At 40.6% G+C, this 26,488-nt stretch overlaps 1 long non-coding RNA gene and 1 pseudogene across 1 annotated transcript; one reads left to right on the top strand and one right to left on the bottom strand.

Annotated features, from left to right (window-relative positions):
- Positions 1-174: 174 nt before the first annotated feature.
- Positions 175-10,984, bottom strand: LOC130725422 (disease resistance protein RPV1-like; annotated as a pseudogene).
- Positions 10,985-24,392: 13,408 nt separating this feature from the next.
- LOC130726737 (uncharacterized) lies at positions 24,393-26,488 on the top strand. Its single transcript, XR_009014970.1, has 3 exons — positions 24,393-24,497; positions 24,730-24,836; positions 26,269-26,488. It is a non-coding gene; the product is annotated as an uncharacterized LOC130726737 (long non-coding RNA).

Genomic DNA, 26,488 nt, shown 5'->3' with positions numbered 1-26,488 from the left:
GAACAAAAGTAGTCTTTACCCAACAGCTTAAGCTTTTGACATAAGTGGTTGCTTAACAGAATTCTATGGTGTGGCTTATGTTTATGAACTTCTTTGTCAAGATAGTGAATTCAACTACTCAGGGTTTTTTGAAGAAACGACAAGTGAAACGTTTTGTGTGTACATTGCCTTCTTTTAGATGCTCTTGCGAGCAGAAATGTTGAAATTACAGCTCTTCCTGTGAAAGTGAAAGTTAGTCATTGAATTAGAGTTAGAAGTCTTATTAGTATCCGAGATTTTTTTTTTTCTGCATCTTTTAATTATAATCAGAAATTTGTTCTCTGAACTCTCTTATAATTTCTATAGCATATTTCAGTTCCTATCATGAACCAAAAGAGAAAAACTGAAAAACAACATATGTTAATTAACGGTTGTGAGTAAGAGAAAAATAAAAGATATGGTTCACAAAATCATGTTTGATTCAAAATTGGACGTACAAGCAACTCACGCATAGCATCTCACAGTCACAATTGAAAACACTCATCAAAGTTATGTAACCACTGAAAAAGAAAAAAAAATCAGCTTCTACGATCAAATTAAAGTAGACCTGGAAGAAAAGAACCATATAATGCTTGTCCCTAGATTTTTATTCTCACACGCAACCGGATCATAAACTGTGATTAACTTTGTCTCATTAGGAAAGGTAGCTTCAACCTATATTAAACTAGGATATTTGCCCGTTTCCGTGCAGTGCACGGACGGGTGATTTTACGATTTTAACATAATTAATTATTTAATTTATTAAGATGAACAAATTAATTTACATACCAATAATTTGTAATATTTATATTTATATACAGTGGTTGTTTAAATGACCATTGACAAAGTTTGGATTAAATAATTCATATTCTAGGTGGACCAATCACATTTAAGATAAGTAGAATATAATTTTTATATTTTATTTATTTATAAATAATTTTATTGGTTCATTGCGGTGCACAAAGATTCAATTTAACAATCTATCTCTTTTGTAAATTATTTACTTAAGTTTTTATCCTTTAAAAAAAACTTAAGTAAATAATTTTAAAAAAAAGTGATGATGGCAGTATTCATTTTTTTTTGTAAGAAGAAAATGATCTATATTCATTTTTTTAAGAAGAAAATGATCTATATTTTTTTTAAGAAGAAAATGGTTTTTTTTTTGACACGTTGATAAAGAGATATTATATTGAAGTTGTAAAGTTCCATCATGTTCAACACCACTTTAACAAAGTAGTTGGTTATTTTGCAGTTGCATCCCACAATTGTGACTTTGGTATTCATACATTGCTTTGACATTGGTCTTCCAGTTTTCTCCTCATTCGTGCCACATCAAAAGCACATATCGGATATAAGTGAACAATTCTAAAAAAGTAGTAAAATAAATATAGATAAGGATAGAAAAAAAACAAATTCAACGACATGTAATAGTCCATTCCAATAGATGGGTTGGCTTCATTTCTATCAATTCACAGGGTTGGAACCCATCAGCTCTCTGAGAAAGTAAGTATATGAATCCTTAGTAGAACTATATGAACTACAATTCGTAATTAATCAGCAACATGTTCTTGATATCCTCCTCGATCTCCCTCTCCAATCGTTTCATAGTTCCCTTGAAGATCATGTGTAAGTGCTCTTCCAGTATTGGAGGTCTCCATGGCAGCACCGAGACCTTAGCCAAACCACCTATGAATTCATTACCGTGCTTCTCGTTCGATCCCCATATATTCACTTATTTATTCTACACACGAGATATAGGCATAAATTACTATGGAGGAAAACAAAACAAATTCAAAAGGTTTATAGTAATGGAAACATGATGGGATAATATATAAGATAAAATTACATGAGCAAATGCCAATATCTTATACCTGAAGCAGCAAGAAATATCCTACAAATTTAAGCACCAAAATTGGTCATATAAAAAAAATTAACTCCACAATAATCTATAATGAAACCAAAATAGAAACAAAAACAGAAAGGAGAGCAAAAGGAGATGCAGTGAGCCAACAAATACCAATTCACAAACTAAACAAAAACCAAATTTAGAATTAATATGAGAAGCAACGAACATAGGCACATGAGCATAACAACAAAAATAATACACATGATAGAAGACGCAGGGTCATGGAAACCTCAATAATAGCAATGACATATAGCTAGCTCATTAGGGGAAAATAGTAGTAAACAATAAGAAACAAATATGACTCTTTCCTTAATGGTAGAGAAAGCTTCTATTTAATTGGCTGAATGCTTGAAGCAGGTGTGCCCAAATTCAAACTTGACCAATCAAGTTGGAGTGCAAGACAGTTGTCAGATTCAATATCCAGAGGGAAATCTTTGGGAAAAGTTCTATTTCTAGCAATGCCAACAACAATAAAATTCTTTGGGAAAGAAAAGGATGTGGTTATGGCTCCAGTTAAAATATAAAAAAGGACATAGAAGAAGTGAAAGTGTGAAACCTTTTATCAACAGACAATATTTCAAAGTTAGCACATGATCAAGCACAACCATACATATCAAAGCCAAAAGAGTAAAGGTAAAAGACAGAAAAAAAGGGGAAAAACCTTCATAATGATTAAGCAAGTAGGTGTAAAAAACACTTAAGGAAATCATGAAGCGCATGGTATATGTGGTGATGCCATGATCATTTACCCAACATGACCATAATCCCAATAAGCACCATCTAGAGCCAAAAGTTAGCTTCCAATGAAAGTACCACTTATGATATAGAGATTTGGTATTATTTTTGTCTTGCTAAATCTAGAATATTTTAGACCACTTGAAGAAAACTCATTCCGGAATTGTGCTGGTGTGACGGTGTCCACACAGCTTGTAATCCACACCTAATATAACTCCACCCACTTAAAGCGGTGTCATCAAATTGGGACATTTAGCATAAGAAGTTATCTTAAAAGAAGATCATAAAGAATACATGATTAACACATAATGGTATGAACATTAAACAAATCAAGTAAATAAGTAACTAATTAACATCCATGAATATTTGAAGCTCTTTTAAGATCATGAAAAGACTTGACAATGTTCCACAACATCCAACACTAATGGCCAGCTTTTATGATAAACAATTGACAGAGTTTGTACCATTAATAAAAAACATAAATCAATAACCATTGAGTCCTTAGTACGTGTTCGTTATTAAAATTACTCACAGAAGATGAAAGCAAAATAAGGAATATAAGAAAATGAGAAAGGAACTAAGATTTCTCAGCTCTGACTGATCAATTTTCACCCATTGTTAGTATATATCAGTAGAAAAACTTCATTTTGCTTACTACTATAACATTATGAGACTACAACCTGACATGTTAGGATGCGGGACCCATTCTCTATTGTGCTTATGCCATCTCTGTTTGCTCCTCATATAAATAAGAAAATAAATATGACTCATAAGGTACCAAATGGAAGCTTCTTCATTAAGCGTGACTGCTTTCTAAGAGTAGAGCGATTTAATGGGGTACCTGGGGAAGAAAGGAAGGAGAATCAGAAAGCAAAGCAATAAATTAGGAGAAAGGAAGGAAGGAAAAAAAAATAACTACCAAGTGGAAGAGAGTTGGTAACCAAGCTTGAGGGATAAATTTCAACCTCAAAACAGACAAAAATGTCGATAGATCAGATTAACAACACACCAAGATTACAACAAACAACAGAGAAACAAAGAAAGAAATAATAATCAACAGATTAACGACAATTAGTTATAATAATCAATGAAAGAAATCAACCTTAGTTAGAATAATTCATGTTTTTCTGAAACTTTCAGCATCTGACTAAGATAAATTTCAAAATAAACATGCCACTCTTAATCGAAAACCAATGTGGAAGAGAAAATGTGATGTGTTGGAGATAGGAACTTGCAATTAGAGGTTTGGAAATTATGCACTGTTATATTTACCAAATGAATAATTAAGTAAAAGCTGCTCTTTTTATGGACAGATAATTAAGAATCATTCATCATTTCATTAACGGTGTAATTAAACTACCATTGAGCTCCAAAATAATCACCATTGTCACTTCAGCACCTTTCGAAAGTCACTTCTCAATAGAGACGACAGTTACTGAACCTATCATAGCTAGGGAAAAAATTGTATGAACATAATGAATGAAATACACATGACATGTACACCACCACTTGCAATGATGTAGCCATTCGAGAGTTACAACAACTCACCGATCAAAAAGTCACATTTTCCCATTGTAAATTCAATATCAACTGAGTTTTTAAGAGAATCACTGGAGCCTCGGATTGAAAATAATCTTAAATTCACGGGAAGATGCATGGTAGGAACCAGTATTTAGGATAAGACAGAAGTATATAAACTAATACACCTTACCCTCAGCAACATCACCCCTGAATTTGCAGATCATTGTTTTTCAAATACTTGCCTCAATCTTCTGCCCCCGCAAACAATAAAAAGATTGGTCAGAAATAACGGTAATCATAATTTGGAAACACATCACAATCTCAATTAGAGGATCATTAATCGGACAGGGAAGTCAACCTTGGCACTGTGTTTTTTCTGTGAAATAAATGTACCTCTCACACATACTTGACTTAGAAAGACAGGGCAATGCAGAGCAAACAACAAAATAAACAGGAAAATTGAGTCGACTAAGAGTTGGTGAGCACCCTACAGCTCTAATTTGATAAATAGATACCCTCTATCAAGCACCACAAAGAGTCTTACACACACCAAACCTTTGTCTTCATGTATGAAGAGTGCATATACATTGACAATAACTGTTTAACCACTGTCTTTTTCATACATATAGATAATTATTATGACACTTGGCTTATTCAAGAAAATGGATAGAACTATTGAGACTTTAGACAAACTTAGCTTATCTCCTTAGAATTCCCCAATCTAACAATCCAAATAACACCCATCACCACTACTATCCCCTACTTATATTACTATACCCAACTAACTCTATATTGGTTACCGACTTAGTGATACAATGAAAATGAATCATATATGTTACACTTCTCTAAAGCTCCCTAAAATCTCCTTTCATAGAAATTAATGTGATTTACTCCAACCACACGTGCACTCATAAGATATGCATAAACTATTCACCAACCTAAATTAAATGGCTTTTCCTCTAAGAAAATAATAGATTTGAGCCAATACACTGACAACAATATTTAACAAAAAAAAGTGCCAGTACTGCAACCCAATGAACAAAGGATACTAACCAATGAGAAAATTCAGATTCCCCCATTGTTGCCTCAATGTAAGTAGAGTTCTTGAGTGATAAACAAATAGTTGGAATCACATCAGAATGTTTCTGCAGTACTCTTGTTCTATGATTGAAGAATATCTTGAACTCATGTTCAGTGGCACGAAAAGCTCGAGTTTCCTGAAACACCAAAATAAGTTATCTTGTACACATTATCCTATGAAAATTCACCCTTGAACTTGATAAGATAGTTCTTCTTAATGTAAGCCTCGATTTTTACACCCTATACACCAAAATAAAATGCCCAAGGATGAATTAAAAACTTGCTACACCTAAACATAATGTATTATCAGAAAAATCATATACAAAAGTACAAAATAAAAGAGAAAACCTCTGAATCAACCAAGATAAGACTCAACGCATATGGTTTGGAAGGCTCACTAACAGGAAACATCTCCCACTGACGAAGAACACGAACCTTAACTTTCCATGTATCCTTTGCCAGTTGTTAAAATGTTGAAGGGGATGGAAAGGACCAGCAGTAAAAGCCATTAGCAATGTAGAGATATAAAGACAACATAGAAAGAAAACAGGTTAGACTAAGAACACCAGCAACACCACACAATAGAAGTATTTATAGACAACTACAAATTAGAATGGATTCCAAGTAAATTGAAATAGAAAGAATCATGCTTGCCAATAACAAATTAGCTGGATTACTGTGCATACCAAACCTCTCGAAATTAACTGACATAACAACAACCACCTGACAATAATCCAGCAGCAATGGCTTCTGATACACCTCTTATACTGACGATGAATAGTATACAAATGAAACATTTACTCCAAAAATCTATTATCCTCCCTTTGATCTCCACCTAACAGAAGCAAACTTCAAGAAATGTATGTCACAATGACGAAATTTTCGAACAACCCATGTCAATACAACTGTCAAACGTAAAATTTAATCATTCTCCTTCTTCCAAACTTTCAAATTTCCTCTCTTCTCAAATATCAAATTTCAAATTTCAAATCTCATCTGAAATCTCATATCTCATATCTCAAACAACACTAAAACCTAACATCTGCTACAGTGACGGAGCCTGCAACAATGCAGATCAATCGCAGACAACAACCAAGGAAACACTCTTCTCCTTCCTCCCATACTTCTTCAACGCAAACCGTGATGTCATAGATAGATAGGGAAAAAATATATGAACTTCTTCCATAATAAAGAAAATGTCAAACTGGTGGGTTAAAAAATTATGCATAGTTTGAAATTTAATCATAGTGACAAAAGAAAGAATGCCATTAGGGACAAATTAACTAAACTAATGACTTTTTTTCATGCACGCATTGTCACACTAAGATATAGTGAGATGTATACCTGAACAACATTCAAGAGATGTGGAACTGCCGGAAGAACTTGTGTCCTATTAGAGATGCGGGTCTTAGTTCACAATTATTACTTATAAAAACATGAGTCATTCATAAATTGAGAGAAAACTGGTGGAGGGAGTGTAGAAGAATAAAGAGCATATGCCTTCAAAATTAGAATCAAGTAACAAAATTTGACAGTATGATGATACCTGCCCAAGAGATGTTTCCAAAACATGAACTATGTCCTCGGTAAGCCATAATTTACTGCATTTTCCAGGCTCTATTGTTGATTCCAGCCTTACGATTTCTCTGCCCATGTCTTGAATTAAGTCATGCACTTTTACACATGCACCCACTTCCATCCATTTTTATGAGAGATTTGTCATTCAGCACTTGCATTCCATTTTCCGCATTGAAACCATGTAAGTATAGTATTTCTTTGACATATCCCATTTGGTAAGAGTTGTAGAAACAAACTATGTCAAGAAAAATAACCTTCTCATCTTCCTCCAAATAATCATAGCTAACTTTAAGTATTTTATGGATGTCTTTGTGAAGAATTGTTTCATATTTATCCAGTGCAGATTTCCATACACTTAAACTTTTGCTAAACAAGTAAGAGCCTATCTCCTCCAAAGTAAGTGGAAGGCCTTGAGCATAAGAAACTGCTCGTTTTGAAATATCAGAGCATAGTCTGGAGAAATTTTGTTGTCTTTGAAGGCATGCCAATTGAACAATTCAAGTGCTGTTATTACATCATTTAATTGTTTCACCTCTGTTTAGGAGAGTCACGGCGAAGACCCATGGGGCAAGGTCGAGGGAAAACACCAAGGAGTTCTTGGACAAAACATCTTAACCCAAAACCTTAAGGCGTTAGGTTTATTGGTCCATCTCCTTATAAACTCTCCCTCTTACCTTGACTTCTCCGATGTGAGACTTGACTCTAACACTTGATTCCAACAATCTCCTCCTCAATTGTGAGTCCCTCAACCACATCACCCATGGTCCTCCCGTCTGCGGAAGCTATCCACCTTGCTCAACACCCTGTTGCTTCACTCCTCCATCTTGGCATCCATCCACTTCTCCTTCCCTGGCGTGGCCATCGCCTCTTGAAAGTAGACAGATCTCCACCTTGTTCCGTGTCTTTTAGATCAATCGGTTTCTCCTCTCACAATGACTTCTGCAATCCTTGTTGACCTCCCTTCGCAACAGAAGATATTCAACCTTTCTATGGTTACTAACCATCGGCCCCTCCGCAGAAGTTATCCGGCCGTTCCCATGGTTACTAACCATCTGCCCCTCTGCGGAAGTTATCCAGCCGTTACCATGGCCCCACGAACCATCGGCTGTGATACCACTTGTTGGGGAGAGTCACGGCGAGGACCCGTGGGGCAAGGTCGAGGGGAAACACAAAAGAGATCTTTGACACCACATCTTAACCCAAAACCCTAAGGTATTAGGTTTATGGGTCCATCTCTTTATAAACTCTCCTTCTTACCTTGGCTTCTCCGATGTGGGACTTGACTTTAACACTTGATTCCAACAATCTCCCCCTCAAGTGTGAGTCCCTCAACCACATCACCCATGATACTCTCGTCTGCGGAAGCTATCCAATTTGCACAGCCGTTCGCTGCCAACGGAACCCGCCGCCGCCACACTGCTAGGAAGACTTTCGACACAAGGAGTCGTAACCATGGCTACACCAACCATCGGCTCTGATACCACTTGTTGGGGGAGATAGGGGAGCTCATGGGCCGAGGAGCAAGACATCAAGAGATATCGACGCCACATCTTAACCCAAAACCTTAAGGCATTAGGCTTATGGGTCACATCTCTTATAAAGTCTTCTCCTCACCAAAACTTAACCAATGTGGGACTCCAACTCCGCACTTGAATTCTCAACAATCTCCCCCTCAAGTGCGAGTCACCTCCACATTATCATGGCCCCCTCCACGAGGAAGCATATCCACCCTTGCACTGTCGTTTGCTTCACCGTGTCAACGGAACCCGCCGCCTAGCCACACCGCTAGGAAGACTTTCGACACAAGGAGCTGTAACCATGGCTACACCAACCATCAGCTCTGATACCACTTGTTGGGAGAGATAGGGGAGCTCATGGGCCGAGGAGCAAGACACCAAGAGATATCAACGCCACATCTTAACCCAAAATCTTAAGGCATTAGGCTTATGGGTCACATCTCTTATAAAGTCTTTTCCTCACCCAAACTTAACCAACGTGGAACTCCAACTCTGCACTTGAATTCTCAACAACCTCATATAATTTCACTACCCCATGAGTAGCCAGAAAATGCTTGTCCCTTGTTGTGATTATGATCTTGCTGCCAGAGCCAAAACAGTCATGTCCTGCAAGTACTTGTAACTGCCAACATCGACAAGATTCAAAAGAACCTTCTTTTGATGAAGCCTCTTCTTTATCATTGACATTCCTCTGTAAACATCTCCCACTTTGATATCCTTCTCCCCCAATACTTCAGAAAGTTGTGTCTCTTGAAGGTGTGCCGGACCATGATTAATAGCCCCTTGTCTTATGTCTTTAAGACAACACAAACCTTCAAACTGATCAGCAATCAATTTGTAAACCACGCGAGCAATTGTCAATTTACCGATTCCAACTATCCCATGAATGCCAACCATGTTGACCTCCTCAACAGAGCCAAGTCCTAGGAGAGAAGACACCACCGCTAGCACTGGAGACTCCAGCGCAACCGGCTTATCAGCAACATGTAAAGGAGTGCGATTAATCTTTTCAGAGACCTCTTCCACAATCTTCTCAATAAACTTGTATTCTGATTGAGACCTGCACATTATAGAAACACTTTTAAATACATATAAATTGGAAAAGAAGATTTAAATGTCTTTACTTCATTGACTTCAATAAAAAACTAATCAAAGACATGTAAAAGTTATTGTACTTTACACTATTAAAGCATCTTTAATGCAATGTTATTAATTCTTATTTTGGAGTTAAGAACTAAGAACTAAGAACTTTACCATTGGAGGTGTTGATATGGACTCCTTAGTTCTTAAGAATAAGAACTCAGTTCTTATATAAGGGGTTTTGTTTTTTGAGTTCTTAGCTTAAAATATTAATTATTTCTCTCTCATCCAAATTACTTTATGAGTTTTATTTTATTACTTTATGAAAATAAAAAGTATAAATAATATGGTTGGTGAGACCAAATGAATAGTGGTAAGAACTAAGAACTAAGAACTCATGGTTGGAGCAAAATAACTTGAGAGTTGCTTAAACACATGTGGTAATACGGGCCCACATAAATAGTGCTAAGAACTAAGAAATAAGAACTAGAATTGAAGATTAATAACGTGTTTAGATTTGTGGTCACACATAATTCAAAGTACGGTAACTCCACAAGCTACACTTTATAGCCTTTCCGTATAAGTGATTACGGGACTTCTTACTGCAGAACCCAACACGCGAAGTGTTTGCTACATCTAAACTCTCACCTCCTATTTCTTTTGCCTTGTATATTGATATGAATATCATTAGGCAAACAACAATAAAGGGGTACAAAAAAGATGTGTCTATAAAAAAGGATGGTGTGAGAGCTACGTACCCTTGTTGGAAGTGCCAGCCAGACACATTTGCAGCTTGACATAAAGCATCCTTCCATTTTTTAACCTTGCCCTTGTCATCTTGAAACCTCTCTCATGTTTTGCCAAAGCATCTTTATAAGCCCCACTTTGGTGGTGAACTTGTGAAGGATCCAGACCATAAAAAACCGGCCAAAACAACCGTCCTTGCGCCTTGTAACACTCAAGGATCATGACAAGTTGATCCAAGCAATGCCTCGAGGATGCATAGTTCTCAGAGAAAACCGAAATGAAAATCCTGGACTCTTTGATAGCATGGAGAAGGGCTGGTGTGACTTCTTCTCCTTTGTTGAGCCTTTCATCATCAATGAAGGTGTGGAGCCCAAGTAAAGGTCTATCAGTTTTCTCTGAACTGTTTGATGAAATGACTTAAAGAGGAGCCAGCCAACTATGGTTTGGCTGTAGGACTTTAGGATGATAGAATGCAGTGTTTTCATTCCAAATTGGTTTCGTTTCAGTGTTATGATCGCCAAAAAGTACTTCTTGTTGGTCTACATGTGATGTGATTATTATCTCTTAGTTCAAATTTCCCTCTCAAATATGCTAATTTGTGTGTCCAATGTCCACTACTTCTTTTCTTTTGCAGAACTTCTATCGGCTGAACTGGAGAAGAGTAGAAATCCCTGTTAACGATCTTCCCCTATATTTATATGTCAAGTTTTTTTGGTGGGTAGTTGGCATTATGTACCAAAGCAGTGCAGTCTCAAGAGTTTGTCACTATTACGACTTGGCTGCAACCCAACCTATTTATCATCGTTTGCTACTATGGATGAAGACAAGTATGTCCGAGCTGGCTGTTTGAAAAATAGTTAAAGATTTTGTAGCTCCAATAAATAACAGCTGAGTATATGTTTTTTTTCATTGAATGGTTTAGAGATATGTAGAGTTCAAGATGTGCCTTGAGTGAAATGTTGTAACTTTTCAGAGAAGCAAGCCATAATCTCACTGTCAGAACATATCTAGTAATGCTAAGAAATCCAAGGTTGTCCTGAATCTTGACTATATATGTGCCCTCTAAACAAACATTTTGGTTTTAACTTTTCTCTTTGAATGTCCCTTAACTCTCCACCAGAGCAGACTTGTCATGCCAACTGTATCTTGTTTTTATTTTAATCAAAATTGGAAATGCCTATATTTGATAATTGACTATCTTCAGCTCTTCTAGCATTCTAAGAAGCATAATCAACTCTTTGCTTCACTGTTGTGTTACTTAACAAAGATACAAGTTTATAACATTTTAATCCTGTGTTTGTATTTGAGATTTAAAGGTTCCTTATTCTCTGTACTCCCTCCCATCAATGTATCAGTCATAGTTATATGGAGTGAATTGTAAATCGAACTATTCTTTTACTCTTTTCTCTGGTGCTACATGAGGGGTATCCTCGACAGAGCTAGTAAAGCAGAAGAAAAGAAGTATGGAGATTTCCTGAGGCTGGTAATAATCCTCTTTGTCTTATTGCCACTTCCAGTTCCCATGTCCCTTCTGTCATTTCATCAATACTTTCCACATTCACTTGACAAGATGACAATAGTGTTCTTCGGTTTTTGCTTTTATCTTATTGTTTCGCCTTCATATTTCAGGTGTATGCAAAATTGTTTCTCCAGTTTCTGCCTCTAATCCAGCTGCTTTAGACTTAACCAAAGAGAAAGACTTCAAGTTTGAAACAAATGTTCAGCCTCTTTGGCTTTCTAAGTGGAATGCTAAGTATATCATAACGTTTTCTGTTAGAGACTTAGAGGCATGCAGGTAAAGTAGTATAGTATTATGTTTTTAAGGTTTTATACCACCTGAATGATGAAAAATAAATTAATTGTACCAGAATGATACATATCATGAATTTGAGGTTCTGGCAAACAAGGTATTTTTTAGTAGGTTTTGCAGTTTGAATGTCTTTCTTCTTCATATGTGGAAAAGGAGTTCTGGCATGACATGATGCATGAAGTAAAAGGAATAGTTGAATATGGATTCAATGTTGAGGGTAGTGCCTTTTCAAGTGATCCTAATGACAGGCTTGGAACAAGCAAATTGAATTTGAAGGTCTTGTTTTCACACTCTATGCATGCTCCATTCTTCCTAGTGTTTTCTTAACATTTGTGCAACTACAACTTATGATAAATTTTGGAGTGAGTATGTGACCCGATGATTATCATATTCTTTCATTATTGAGTGTTTTATCATTTATGTGAGCATAGTCTACCAATGTTTACTCGTGTAATCAATCTTTAGTGTATTTGCCTCAACTGGTTCTAGTTACACTCTGATTATACAACCAAACTAGCTATATGTAAAAAAAGTTACATATCTATCACTCGATCTCTCTTTTTTTTTCTCTCTACTTAACGTTATATGTTAACATTGGTAATCCTAATGTGTGTTTTAATGTTTTCTGGGTATAGGGTTCAATTTCTTTGAACCAGCAGCAATTATATCTGCAGGTGCTATATGTTGCTGGTGTTGGGACCGGTTATTTTATACAGAATAATTGTATAAATCCTCTGCTTAGAAAGGTTTACACACCTGACCAGGTGGGGATCCCCTCATGGCTGAGCTAGCTGCTCTTAGGAGTGGGCTTCATCTTCTTTGGGAGAAGAACTACCGAGATGTTATTTGTGAGGTTGATTGTGCAAAGATTGTAGAGGGGTTATTAGAGATGGCAGGATCCAGTTTCATGAGCTTGCTTCAGATTTTAGGGAGGTCCAGCTCCTTATGCAACGAGACTGGCGTGTTCAGCTCCATCATATTCCTAGGACTGCTAATGAGGTAGCAGATTGCCTCGCAAGTTTGGGGGCGGAGCTTCAACGCCCGTTCACTCGTTTAGAGGACCCTCCTCATCAGCTTGCTCCCCATCTTGGTTAGGGACTTGTTAGCCTTGTAGTTGTGGTTTAATTTTCCGAAGAAAAAAAAGTTTTTTTTATTGAGATATTTGAAAACAATTTTTTTATTGAATAGTTTTTTAATTGAGATATTTGAAAATTAATTATGTGGCTCATTGTAGAAGTGAATTTTGAATTCGAGTGTCTCATTGATTAGAATGACAACTCTACTCTATTAGATAATATGGTGGATTAAATTGAATATATGACTTAAATTGTGGGAAGTTGTCATCATCACTCTCTCATCTATCTATCTATCTATAATTATATAGGAATTGTGAAGCGCGCAATATAGCGCTGCCACATCATCATTTATACTTCTAACAACACTGTCCAGCTCAGCAATTTTACATACGTGTCACTTTCAATTCTTCTCAAGGATTCAACATGTAGCAAATAGAAGAGCATCGACATTCTAAACCACTAAACGTTCTCTTCTCTGAGGAAACCAAACGGGTTCACCTTCTCTATTTTCTCAGTAATGCATCTTTCATCTTTCACATTCTCTCTGACCTCCCCATCTCTAACAGGATCCACCACAATTTCACATTAACAAGTGGACTGGGCGAGACCCTAGGGTCCCTCGCCGAGAAGTGCTGGCCTAAGGCGAGGAACGCATCAGGGACTTCGACCTTCGTCCAGGAGGCCCAACCGGCCCATTAGAATGATTTAGAGGCGCTAGGCCCAACTCCCCCAACTATAAATAGGGGAGGGATACCAATTGTAAGGGACTCTTGGCTCATTTGTGAAATAACAAGATTGAAATTCAGTTATTCTCTCTCAAAAGCGGTTACGCTCTCATTCTCCTTAGGAATCTCATATCACGTTCCCTACACCTTAGGCACTATACCTCATCTCGATGTTCATGATGGGACATTTGGCGCCGTCTGTGGGGATCGGTAGATTTTGATTCCCGGACTACGTGGATTGCAATTGGATTTAGAGAAGTTCGATTCTCTGTGTGAATTTTCTTCAGTTTTCAGTTTTTCACTTCAAGTTATTCGGTTCACCAAGATCGATAGAGACACGTCGTCGACGACGCGACGAAGATCAGGAGCGGCGGCGGCGCCGGTTCGCCTCCACGGCGTGTGAGAGGCAGGCCGCGACGCGAGCAAGTTCGCCGTGAAGAAACCGATCAGTTAACTCCTCCTCCACCACCTCCACCTCCTTCTCCAACGCCTCTGTTACCTTCTCCGCCAACTTTACCGGAGCAGTAGAGATCACCAGCGCACTCACCTGGAGCTTCGAGAGAGGAGAATCCGGCACCTCAGGCACCGATCTCTGGCCAAGACTAGAGGCGCTTGATCCATAGTGTTGATGATATACGGCAGCGAAACGATTACTTGCCAGAACAGCTAGAGTATTATCGGTCCGAGCAGCAGGATGAAGGGGAGCGCGAGGCGGAAGCCGTGACTGAATTCGAACCATTCTCAGCGGCAGTAAGAGAGGTTGCCATACCAGATAACATGAAGAATATTGTCCTTGAGACATACAGCTGGAAAGCTGATCCCAAAGAGCACCTGCTATATTTCAACACAAAAATGGTAATCAGTGTCGTTTTCGACGCTGTGAAGTGCAGGATGTTTCCAGCTACGTTCAAAGGCACAGCCATGGCGTGGTTTACCACGCTACCCCGAGGATCCATCACTAATTTCTGTGACTTCTCATCAAAATTCCTCGTCCAGTTTTCCGCCAGTAAAACCAAGCAGGTGACAATTGAGGATCTCTACAACGTCCACCAATCCGAGGGCGAGACTCTGAAGCAGTATGTAAAACGATTCAACGCAACTTCAGTCAAAATTGAGGAGTCAGAACCGCACGCCTGTGCGCGTGCCTTCAAGAACGGGTTGTAGGCGGGGAAGCTGAATAGCAAGTTGAGCCGTAAGCCAGCTTGGTCCATGGCGGAGATCCGGACGCGAGGAAACACCTACATCCTGGACGAGGAGGATGATGCTTTCAAGCGAAGGCGCGCGAAAAATGGAGAAGGACGGTGAACAGAGGGACACTTCGCCAGAAGAAAAACGGAATAAGGAGAGGGGAGAGGGCAGCAAAAAGCGAGAAAGGAAAGTGAGGACAGGAGAAAAGGCTGCGAAGGAGCCATTGTACCCTAAGAGAGAAAATTTTGAGTGCCGCAGACCGTGGCATCAAGCTGACCCTCGCCGGCGAGAGGAGTCGGGTAAGAGTCTTAATGCACATTTGACGAAGTTGCTTCGTGAGGTCAAGGCAGCCCACGCGGTTGAGGAAGGCGAGAAAGAGACCGACCCGCCCCGAGCAGCGTTGGATAAAACGAAGTGGTGCGAGTATCACCGCTCAGCGGGCCACGACACGGGAGATTGCTTTACCCTGAAAAACAAGATTGAGAGGCTCATCCGAGCGAAACGGTCGCAGATGAACGACCATGGCGATCGGTGGAATGGAGAACGGAAGCAAGGGAACCAGTACGAAGGGGGCCGTCAGCAGGATGACTGCAGGTGAGACGGCCGCTGACGCACGCCAACCGCTGACAAAAAGGAAACACTGGCAACAAGGAAGATGGGGGCGGAAGAAACCTTTAATAAAGACCTTGAGCCGCCAGTTGGGACAATAAACACAATCGCGGGTGGCTTCGGCGAGGCGAAGGCACGTGAGAGCAGTGACATCAGTGCAACAGTATGAAACTCCATTCGGTTTCCAGCATCCAGATATTGTGATATTGTCGGCATATTTCGAAGTGATCAAGACACACAAAGACGATCCACTGGTTGTAATGATAAGGATCAACAATTTTAATGTGCGGCGGGTTCTTTTGGACCAAGGGAGCTCTGCTGACATCATCTGTGGAGATGCTTTTGATCAATTAGGATTGACGAACAAAGATTTGATGCCCTATACAAGAACGTTGGTAGGCTTCTCGGGCGAGCAATTCTGGATACGCGGATATGTAGATCTGGACACAATCTTTGGTATCGACGATAAAGCCAAGCTACTCCGCGTAAGGTATCTTGTATTGCAGGTTGTGGCATCCTACAACGTCATCATTGGAAGGAATACACTCAATCGCCTCTGTGCAGTAATTTCGATGGCATACCTGGCGGTGAAATATCCGCTGATAAGTGGAAAAGTGGGATAGATTGTAGTTGATCAAAGGAGGGCGAGAGAATGTTACAACAACTGTCTCAGCTTGTATGGAAAGAAAGGAGCTGGCGAGGGACACAGGTGTCATGAGGTTGAGGTCATCCAAGGTAATCAAGGCAGACAAGGGGAGTCGAAGCAGGGGATTGACAGGAAGATAGCAAGATCAGGGAGCAACAAAGGACAGGTAAGGATAGATGGCAGGACGGGCAAGGATGGACAGTTCACAAACGCTCATGTAGAGGAGCGTTGGGCAAGTGTAATCGCAGATTTAGAAGCGTATAAATTCAGCAGGGGGGTGTTGGAGATCGAGCCTAGGCTCACGGTTTGTCAGGAGAGACGCTTAAAGAATCTGGTAGAGGACAACTTTGACCTCTTCAGCTGGAGCTCAAAAGACCCAGAATTCTGGGAACTGCCGATGTCCAGGAAACCGAGTCTCTCGAATTCAGGGCGAGATGAGCAAATGGGAAAGGGAATCACGATTCAAGAAATAGACCAGCGAATCGTCCAGCAGGGCAGCGGCGAGAAAAGAGATAACAAGGCGCGCGAGCGGTCTAAGGACAAGAAGAAGGCGAGGAAAAGGAAACCAGTGAGTCGTCGCCCGGGTAAAGCAAAAAGGGAGTCAAAATATTGGAAGCCTGTGGGTTCGGTAGTTTTCAAGCCAGGGACGTCCAAGCACGACAAGCAGAAGGGCAAATGGGAGAAGCTCCTCACTATCATGGGGCGGGGCATGGAAGGAGGCCAGCCCAAAAATAACGATGAGTGGCTAGCGAGCACATCTGGCTCGAAAGATGTGGTGATGGGGATGATACTTTGACCCGAGGGGCAGGGAGCGGAAGCGCGTGGAAAGTAGGGCCGAGGACGCAGCAAAGGAAGCAAGAACAAGGACACAGCAACAAAACCAAAAATTAGGACTAAAAATAAAGATGTACTCTTTTTCTCCGCCACGGGAGTTTTTTTAATGAGGCATCCCTCCCATGTAAATTTTTTTACAAATCAAATACAAAAGGATATTCTCAAGTAATACTCCTAGCTTGACTACAATACGACGGTCGTTCGGTGGGAAAAATTCCCCGAAGGTGGCGATCCCAACACGACCTTGATGTCTGGGGATTGCTCCGGAAAGTCTGGCGCGAATCGCTGACCTCTCGTTGGCGATGTGTGCGGATAGGCTCCTTGTCCGAGGACAAGCAGTATATCTCAAAAGTCTCCCCGAAATATGGGCAAACGAGACCTCCCCGAAATATGGGCGAGAACAAAAACTAGGCATAAGTCTGGGTAAACCTATATGGTCATTGGGTCCCTAGCAACCGTAAGCCCTCGCCGGGATAAAACCGGTGAGGCCACACCTGCTCTTACGGGAAATATTGGTGTGAAGGAGAAAGCCTCAGTCCAAGGCTGAGCTAAAGTCCTAGTTTCGCTAGCACACATTCAAAATCGCTACACGAGCACAAAATGCAAAGCCCGAAGGGCACAAGGGCGCGAACGAGGAGAGAAATGGACAAACGAAATCGTAGCAAATCTTCATTAAATAACATGGGGTGATATTAATTACAAAGAAAAAAAAGGTAAGAGAAAAATCAATACAAAATATTCACACTACATTAACGTCTTATGTTTCCCTTGCATTTTCGGCGGCCGCAAAATATGCAGCATTGAAGCCTGGGAGATCGTCAATCCCCTCATGAAGATATTGAACTTGAGCTTTGGCGAGGAAGAAACCACGAACACGCTCTTCCACGGCCTCAGCAGCAGCCCTGGCCGCCAGCCTTGCCCGGAGAGTCTTGGCCTCAGTATCTGCACGGTATTCCGCGTCCGCAACAGCTTTGGCCTTTGTTTCTAATTCAGATCTCACCTCGGCGAGAGATTCGTTCGTCGATCCTAACTCACTACGAAGGAACTCGATCTCTTTGTCTTTGACAAGGCAAGTAGCCCGGCCCGCGGCCATCGCCTCGGCCTTTGCCTTCATTTCCTGCTGCAAATCGTCCCGCTCGTCCTCCAGTTCCTCTGTTCTACTTTCACAAGCGGACAAGTCAGCCTCGCGATAGCTCATCTCGATACCCAAATTGTTCAGTTTAGTCATTTGGGTCGCTACCTGGGTCAGCAACTCGTCACGTTCGCCATGCGCTTTGAGTGTAGCATGACGATAACCGTCAGCCCTCTGACTAAGCTCTTCAACTTCTGCGGCTGTGGCTGAGTCCTGTGACATCTTGGCGAAGAGACACCCCGCACGCAAAAGGCTCGAGATGGCTTCTCGCGCCACACCATCAAGGTCAGGATTCTCAGTTCCTCTCATGCTGCCAAGAAAAGGGCCAGTTAGCATAAAGTCGACGGGGGAGGGCCGCTGATTTGAAACAAAGTACGTCTGCCCATCAACAATCGGAGGGTTTGGTCTCCACTGCCGTGACTCATGGTGGGAACAAGGGAGGCCCTAGGTAGGCTTGCCCCAACTTGATGACATGAATGGTCGGGAGAGAGGGCCGTTTGGGGAGCACCAGAAGGAACATCTTCAGAAGCATGCTGATCAGCGATGACTTCCTCAGGAAAAGGCGGGGACTCCACATCGCCCGTGGGGTTTGGCTTTTCCCCGCTCACCAAGTCTTGGCGAGGGGCAGATGTTTCGCCAGCCCTGGGTCTCTTGGTTTTCTCCTTTTTCTTTTTTGACTTTTGAGGCGAGGGAGTCGCAACCCTCGACTTTCCATCTGTGCCAGGAGCGACCCTTTTGGATTTTTGGGATTTCCTTGTTGGGGAAGGATGGCCAGCGTCGCCGGTGGACATCAGAGCCAGCTTGTCAATCTCCGGTGGAAGGATCGAGTCTGGCATTGGCTCACCAGACCCCGTGGCAACGACATTTGGGGCCGTCACGACCGTTTCAGAAGGGGCCGCACCATATCTTCTGGTTCGTTTCTTTAGAGGGGAGGGGGCGACATCGGCATCAGCATCCGCGACAGCGCGTTTCCTCTTAACCCCGTTAGTATTAAAAACGGGAGGAAACTCAAGTGAGTCAGCAGCTAGGGCGCGCTTGAGCGCGACTTCAGTGAAGTTCATCCCTCCTAGAAATGAGCGGAGGGTGTTTTTGCGAGCGGCTTCAAGCAGCTGTGAGCACTCAAGGCTGGGGAGCCCAGCGAAAAATCCAAGGATGGCTTTATCCTCATCACTCAACGATGTGTCGGACGGCGCTGGGACGTCGCAAGGACTCTCGGTCCAGTAGAGAGGGAACAGAGCAGTCCCGTCCCGGCGGGTGAAAGCTTTAGGGTTGGTGGGATGTACGAGTATGCGGAAGTACCAGCGCCCAGATCCCTTCTTGACATTGCTTTTGTAAGGGTAGAGGCGTTGTCGGCCCGTACGAGATTTCAGAGAGACCCACCTAGGAGTTGGAGTCTTCAGGGATTTTGGCTCAACGCCGTAGAAGTAAAAGAAGTGAGAGGTTTTTTCTTCGAGGCCGACGGCGTCGCAGAGAATCTCAAAGCACTGAATGAAAGCCCAAGCGTTCAAATGAAGTTGGCTTGGGGCAACATTGATTTCCCTCATAACCTGGCAGAGGAAAGGGGAGAAGGGTAGTTTGATCCCCAGGTCGAGGAAGAAGTACTCGTAAACATAAAAAAAGCGGGGTTGCTTCACGCCTAGTTCGATCGTGCGGTGCTGCCAGGGACGGCGGATTTCCAAGCCCCGACCAGTGATGAGGTCATCTTCGAGGGACTTCTCGCGGCAAAGTCCGCCGGCCTGGCTGGCTGTCTCGGCAATAGACTTGTCGGTGGACTGCTCCGAAGGTTGGCAGATGGCCTCCTGAGTGGGGTCTCGAGTTATGGACTAGGGTAAGGTGGCGAAGATTTGATGCCAGAAAGCATTCTTTTCATTTACCATAAGGGGAAATCCCCCGAGGGGGGGGAGGGTTGACCGGAGAAGAAGATGCGGGAGCGGCGCTGCGGGATCGAGAGGATCCTTTGGTGCGGCGTTGGGGAGTCATTTTTGCTGGGAGGAAGGATAAAGATGAGAAAGGAAGAGGGTGCTAGTTTATCGATTTCAGCAGATTGTAGGAATTCCAAAAGTGGTGAATAAGTGAGGGAAGGAGATTTTAAAAGTTGGGATAAGCAACGGTTGAGAAATTGTGCCTCATTATGGCAAAGGTGGAATGACCACTTAAGGGTGTGTGGCGCGGATTTCGGGAAACGAAGGCAGCGCATTAAATGAAAAGTCACAACGGTTGAAGCTCATTGGTTTGAATTCAAATTGTCAGGCTTTACCACGATTTGAATGGACGTTTCAAAGGTAGTGGTTGAGATTCCCTGGATTTGCTGACCTTTGTGTCACCTCAGGGCGCAACGCGTGGCGCAGGCTCGGCACATGTCAAAAAGTTACGACTCAGGGTACGTGCGCAACTATGGCGGGGCGAGCAAATCCAGCATTATCGCCGCAAGCTCGCTTGTGGACTCGAGTCGCCGGGGAAGCGTGACGAGGCGTTCAAAATTTTGAATTTTTAGGCTTTAAATCACCAAGCCATGTTGGCAATCGCTCTTTATTTCTGTGCCTTATGTTTGGCATTAGGTAGTTTCTTACGTCCATCGCCTTGTCACTTTTGTTTAAAGACACACTTAGCTCTCATGCTTCGAGTTCGGTGTCTTGTGGACTTATGGACTGGGCGAGACCCTAGGGTCCCTCGTCTAGAAGTGCTGGCCTAAGGCGAGGAGCGCATCAGGGACTTGGGCCTTCGTCCCGGAGGCCCAACCGGCCCATTAGGATGATTTAGAGGCCCTAGGCCCAACTCCCCCAACTATAAATAGGGGAGGGATACCAATTGTAAGGGACTCTTGGTTCATTTCTGAAATAACAAGATTGAAATTCAGTTATTCTCTCTCAAAAGCGGTTACGCTCTCATTCTCCTTAGGAATCTCACATAACGTTCCCTACACCTTAGGTACTATACCTCATCTCGATGTTCATGATGGAACAACAAGCCTCCAATTCGGCTCCATAAATTCCGAGGTTCCCTTCCATTCGATTTTAGGGATCATTTTCTTCTCTCAAGTTCCTATTCCCTAACCCTAATCAACCACCTTATTTACATTTTAGACTTTGGAGAATGCGGAAATTGTGGGTTTGGTCATCACAGAGCAATATGTTGAGAAGGTGAATTCATGTATAATAAACCCTTTTCAAAATTCCATTATTTTTAATCTTATTCTAATTATTGTCCCTAATGTAACGCCCCGATTTCTCGAGGGTCACTTTAGTAACCTTTTTCCAAAAACGTGTGTAAATTTTCGTCGAAATAAAACCTTTTAATGACAGTAAGTAAAAGATAGAATAAATTCTGAATAAACTTCATTTTATTAATAAAAGCTTTGGAAGCGTATAATGATTCTTTCAAATTAAAACATAATGATTAAACTAGTATTCGACCGCTCCCGAGCCAACACGACAAGAAGGTCTCTAGGTTAGGTTCGAACCCTATAACCAAACTCAGCTCACCCCCCAAGTACAGACTCAATTATCACACTCAATACCCGACTCATAGGCCGCGTGCCCTCCAAGGCCTCCTCCAACGCTCGCATCATATCGTCTCGCATCCTCTGCTCTCGCCAATCCCATAGCTGAACCATCAATCGCGCGGTCGATGTCTCGAGCCTTGCCATCGTCCATATCAAGCAGATATAGGGTCGCATCTCGACTGATCACACGCATGCTTGTTGTCTAGGCGTTAAGCGCCCCAAACAACAAACAGCAAACAAGCAAACAAGCAAGTGTCAACTTCTAACACACACACATCATAAGTAGGGTATACTACCCTATCAATCACAAGTTCTTCACTATGCTAACATTCACAAATATGGGAACTATATTAAGTTCTAAGGTTCTCAAGTATAGGGAACTATCTCATAATTCTAAGTTTCACAAGTATAGGGAACTGTCTCATAGTTTATTGTTAGTCAATGCTCGTGCACATGCATGCAGCCGCTTTGGATATCCATAAGCCAATCCTTCATGGAAAGGCTGGACGAACACGACTCCACGATCGAGGCTGGACCTCTCCAACGCACCGCTGCCTAACAGCTTGATGATCGGGGTTGGACCTCTCCAACGCACTGTCGTTTGACGTTGGTTCTTATTCAGGGCCTCCCTTGAATGTCACCATCGACTAGCCCAATCCAGGTCACTAGCCGTGGCCAACCAAGCCCAATCCAGGTCACTTGGTCCACAATGCATGCCATGCAAGTCAGTCATCATCACTAGGCCCTAAGCCCATCATGTTCATCTCTTATGAACAACATATCATCGCATAATAACTTGCATGCATAGCAATAAATATAGCTAACACCCTAGGCATATAGGTATGTTCATAATAATACTAGCTAACATTTATTGCATTATCATCATATAACATATCTAGCACATATATCATCGATAGTCCTAGTATCATGCTTTCTAACAATCACAATCAATCATAGCCGAAGTGCCCTTACCTCAAAGGTACGCTTTCCTAGAAGTCTCGGGTTGCTCCTTGAAGCTAGGTCTACACTTGGAAATTTCCTACCAACGAACGGACAGAGTAACGTTATTAATCGGACAATCGAATCGATCATAAGTCCATCCCCTTGTTGATCACGAAATTCCCCCCAAAAACCTTGCAAATCCAAAATCATTTCTTTCATAAGATCAAACATTCTTTTCTAAAACATTTTGCTTGAAGATCATAAGAACACTTGAAGAACTTTCGAAGAAAACATAATTTTTGCATAGATTCAATCCACCCAAGATCAAAACCTCCTTTATAAAATCCTGTCTTTGAAGGTCATAAGAACAAAATAAGAACATCAAGAACTTCTTTAAGAAAACCCTCAAATAGATAAACATTTCTAAGCAACTTGATTAAAATCATTCTCTTATGGATTTAGCAGATCAGCTTAAGCTGCAACCACAGAGCATATTGAGAATGACCTTGCTCAAGGCTTAGAAACTAACTAACTAACCTAAGAACAAGAAAAATAAAAGAAAGACAAGAGAGGGAGAGAGAGAGAGCTCACGCAAATGCAGAGGAGAAGAGAGCTCTTGGTGTGAAGAAATAAGAGGGGAAAATGCTCTATTTATAGTGAGGGGTGAGAGCCAAGCATTAAATGCTTTTCTTTCTCCCCAAGGAGCAGCCCAAACCCACGAAATACTCAGCCCATATTGGGGTTTCTAGAGCTTTCCAAGCTCCCCATATTCAGCCCTCAAATTTAGGTTTATTTCCTAATTAAACCCTTAAGAAAATAGCATTTAAATCCCTAATCATTTAAAATAAATAAATCTGAATCACAAGGTTTTTCAATCAGATTTGGAGAGATCCCTGAAATTTTAAAAAAATTAGAAATCAATCCCCCATCAATTAGAAAGTCAAAGAATCAAATCCCTAATATCTCTCCTTCATAAAACCTAGCTAAAAGAGGAAATTATTTGCAAAAGTATTTTCTTTTCTTCCTCTACTAGGTTTGGCCGACCACACACACCTCATGCTCAGATTTTTCACCAAAAAATTTTAAAATAATAATTTAAATAAAAACCTCAAAATAATTAATGCATTAAATGCACAATTTCCCTCCTAAATGCATCAAAACTTTAAATTTTAAAAATAAAAATCCTTATCAATGATTTTGGTTCCAAAAATTCGTGCTTCAGCTCCATGATGCCTCAAAATATTTTTCAGAATTAATTTTGATTTTAAACCATAGGTTAAAATTATTTAAATGCATTTTATTTAAATAAAACCCCATTTTATTTAAATAAAAACTTCAAAAATAAAACCAAGAAATATTCTCTCTTAGAATATTCTTAAAATCATGCGCAGCACCTCCTCATAAGGTGCGGCCCACGAAATCGTCTTCGTCGACTCGATTCGCCAACTCATCGCTACTGTCGGGCCGATTTTGACCTAAAACTCGCCGTCGCCGAACCCTAACAATATTATAGTCAAAACGCTCGTATCGTTGCATACATAGATTTCTAGAGGTTTCTAAGACTTAATATTGCCTCTAATAATCAATCACCTTTTAAAAAGACATAAAATCACACATAGCTCAAGTAATTCACAAAATATTATTAAATAATATTATTAAAATAGTATGCCCTAAAACCGGGTCTTACACCTATCATGTTTAGTGTTCCATTTCAATGCATAAAGGTTTATACTCAGATAGATCAAAATAGAGGAGTAAGAGTAGGAGAAGCTTTAGTAGCTACAACAAGAGTATGTTTTTGAGGCGCCATGGAAATCGAGCCAGTCATCACCTCTATCTCTCTCTGATCAGGTAGGTAATCAATTCCGTTCCTCGACCTTCTACCATTAAATAGCAAGTTTGATCTGCATGATTATCCCAATTTGATGCCTACTGGAACTCGAGAAATTTGTGCCATCTTTAGTTTGCAGGCACCAAATTTCAATTGCAGTTAAGATCTGAATTGAAAACCATGATTCCTTTATTTGGAAAATAGCTTGCCATTTGTTATTCTATCCCTATCATCATATTAATTTCTTTTCAGTATGCAGGATATAGTGAAGGAGGCTGAATAGGTGATTCTTAAATTCTGAATGTCAAAGGATTTGTTTTACTATATATCAGCATTCAACTGTTCCTCAAGGAGTTTTGGTGAGCTTTTTATGCTATCATTCTATGGTCATGAAATCCTTCCAAGTGATAACTGTTTTGTTTCAGTCCATAACTAAATTGGGAAAAAAAAAAACTTCTCTCAATTGTGTAACTAAATTGGAAAAATACTACCCTCAATGTTATTGCAATTTGAAATTTAGTATGCCAGTTGTTAAGGACTTTGGTATATATTTCATAATGGTGTTTCTATGGCAAAAATATATTAATGTGGTCATATAACTTCTGATTTTTCTCAAGCACACGCTTTAGACACCCGCCCCCACAGTGTTTTGCACATACCTGTGGGCGGAGGAGGAGAGGCTGAGAGAGTTGTGGCTTACCTGTTCTATTTTCACTCTCTTGTTATCCCTTTATTTGAAAAATAGCTTAAGATATGTTATTATGTCACTATATATTAGTATGGTCCCGTTTTGGAAAACAGCTTAATTGAGCGTTTATGACATAAGCGATTATTCAAAAGCTATTTTAAAAAATTTATTAAAGTAAATTGAAAATAAGTTATATATAAGCATAAGCTCTTTTTCATAAGCTATCCTGATTAGCTTATGAATATAAGCTCAAAACATTGACATAAGAGCTTATGCTATCAGATAAGCTCAAATAAGCTCTTCCAAATGGGACTTATATCTATTAATTCTGAAGCTCAACTTGTAGAGTTGCCACCTTAACCCTATTCTTCACAATATTTTCGCCATGTAAGCATCTTTTCTTAGTTGTCACTTCATTCATTTCCCAATCTTCTTTTTACTGGACCATATGTTAGATAATTATTAGTCCTTATTCTATCATAGCTGGTTTTGTATTTTGCTTAGGCATATGTGCTCAGAAATATGAAGTATGAAGGCATCCCTTCTTAGTAACTTCTTCTAAACCCACGTGTAAACCAAGGTGTTTCCAGGGCAGCCTCCTCAGTGATAGGAAAGCAGAGACAATCTCTAGCATTTGTGCTGCTCTTTTGTACATGCTCTTTCGTGCAACAATATAAAGGAATTTATGTGTTAGTAGTTAATAGTAGTGAGTGATAATGGGATGTGTATATTTTATATGATCTACTATGTTTGTGTCAAAAAATTGACTTACCGTGGACCCTTTGAATGGGTGGAGTGATATATTAGTCTGTGTAAGAATGCTCACTTTGTTGTTGACTAGTCTCTCCATTTTGTAATGTGTAGCTTGTGTTATTCTCAACCAAAAGCATCTAAGGACAAAAGTTCTTTTGGGGCATCTCATTTTTTATGGAATAATGCATCTCACTAATAATATGGTGTCGGCGTTTTAAATATTGATTGACTTAACATGGATCCGGTTTTTGTATTAGAGATTGATTGAATTGTTGTACCATGTCATTTCTTTTGTTCTGTTTTTTAAGTTTGCGGAACTTCTCTTTTACATGTTCTGTCATTATTTGCAGCCGAAAGATTTTTAATTTGGTGCAACAAAGAAGGAAGTGATGGTCTTTGCTTTGATTGAGAGACTGGTCTTGCAGAGTTGGTTAGGTGCATCAAAATCCTTTTTCACATTGTCAAGGAGTTTTACCCTTATATAAATTTTCTTAATCAATGATCAATTGTCTCTAACAGTCTCATATTGAATTGTAATATCTTCCTCTGTTGATGATACTCCCTGTAAAC

The sequence above is a fragment of the Lotus japonicus genome, chromosome 6 (genome assembly GCF_012489685.1).
Source record: "Lotus japonicus ecotype B-129 chromosome 6, LjGifu_v1.2".
In the NCBI taxonomy this organism is placed as follows: domain Eukaryota; kingdom Viridiplantae; phylum Streptophyta; class Magnoliopsida; order Fabales; family Fabaceae; genus Lotus; species Lotus japonicus.
This window is presented reverse-complemented; position numbering and strand designations above follow the sequence as displayed.